This window comes from Petaurus breviceps, unplaced genomic scaffold (assembly GCF_028583685.1).
Source record: "Petaurus breviceps papuanus isolate PSGF00001 unplaced genomic scaffold, PetGlider_PUasm1.0 90617, whole genome shotgun sequence".
Classification (NCBI taxonomy): Eukaryota; Metazoa; Chordata; class Mammalia; order Diprotodontia; family Petauridae; genus Petaurus; species Petaurus breviceps.
In genome coordinates this window covers 2138414-2140275 of record NW_027187287.1, presented here as the reverse complement: position 1 = coordinate 2140275, position 1862 = coordinate 2138414, and positions in this window count along the sequence as shown.

The window sequence follows — 1862 nt, the reverse complement described above, 5'->3', positions numbered from 1 at the left end:
GTGCAAATGTGCAGTAATTTGAACATTCCCTGGCATCGCCCTTCTTTAGGACTAGGACATAAACTGCTCTTCTCCAATCCTGTGGCTGCTGTTTTCCTCTCCAAATTTACCAGCATATTGAGTGCATCACTTAATAGCATTATCTTTTGGGGTTTAAATAGCTTAGCTAGAATTCCATCACCTCCACTAGCCTTATTGTTAGCAATGTTTCCTAAGGCCCACTTGCCTTCATTCTCCAGGATCTATAGCTCTAGATCAGTAACCATACCATTACAGTCATCAGAGATGTTAAGATCTTGGCAACTGGTCCCATCACTTCCTGGCAAACAGAGGGAGAAGAAATGGAAGCAGTGTCAAATTTTATATTCTTGGGCTCAAAGATCACTGCAGACAGTGACTGCAGCCATGAAATTAAAAGATGCTTTTCTTCTTGGAAGGAAAGCGATGGTAAATCTGGATGGCATACTAAAAAGCGTCATCTTGCTAACAAAGGTCTGTATAGTCAAAGCTATCAAATCAGTCAGTACTTAAAGAAATCAATTGATGCTATTCACCAGAAGGTCAAATACTGAAGTTGAAGCTTAAATATTTGGGTCACATAATGAGAAGATGGAACTCATCGGAAAAGACCCTGATGTTGGGTAAGTTTGAAGGCAAAAGGAAAAGGGATGATAGAAGGTGAAATAGATAGATAGTGTCATGAGAACAATGAATATGCACTTGGACAGACTTCAAGAGATAGTGAAGGGCCTGGTGTGCTAAATTTTTTCCCGGTCCTGTCAACAGCTATTTCCACCCAAGACCCAGAAAAGAGAATTCTTAATACTAAAATCTTTGGCATCACCATATGATCAATATCAGAAACAAATATAAGTTCTTTTTGGCATCCAAAGCCCTTCCTAATCTAACCCTCTCTTACCTTTCCAGTCTTCTTGCACCTTTATTCTCCAACATGTACTCTTCATTCCAATGACACTAGTTTTGCTGTTCAACTAACAAGACAATCCTTCTCTCATCTCTGGGTATTTTCTATAACTGTCCTGAAGGACACTCTCTTTCTCTAACACTCTCTTTCTCTAACACTCTCTTTCCTCATCTCTGACTACTGGACCTCTCTGGCTTTATTTAAGTCCCAACTAGAATCCCACCTTCTACAGGAAGCTTTTCTCAATCCCTCTTAATTCCAATGACTTCCCTGTTAATTATCTCTTATGTATATAGCTTATTTGTATACATTTGTTTACATGTTATCTCCCTCATTAGTTTGTGAGCTACTTAAGGGAAGGGGCTATTTGCGTTTCTTATAGTCCTAGCACTTAACGAAGTTTTTGTCATATAGTAGGAATTTAATAAATGTTTATTGATTGATTGTTTTATTAATGGATATGACACTAAATAAAATGCATTGCCATCTGTCTACCTTAGGTCTTTTTCTCTGACTTACAGCTGAAATTTCTCAAAAGTGATTTACATTAGGGCAGCTATATGTATTTCTGTTTGTACCCCCAAGTGCTTAACACAGTGCCTTTACCTGAGTAAGCACTTAATAAAGGCTTCTTCATTCGTTTATACATGCTGATATTTGGGCAAGAATCATTCCTATCTTTTGAACTGTGCTTTGAAGTCTTTTGCAGATTATATTATATCCCATGATATACCTGGTTGTGAATGTCTGTAAGTTCTCCATGTAATATGTGCTTTAGATGTGTGGGGAAAAAATAACTCAATACTTTCCTCTTTTGGCACACATTTGTCATAGACAATTTCTTAATTATGTGAACATGGTTGAGAGACAGCCAGATAAGCAGAGAGACAAAGAGAGAGAGAGAGAGAGAGAGAGAGAGAGAGAGAGAGAGAGAGAG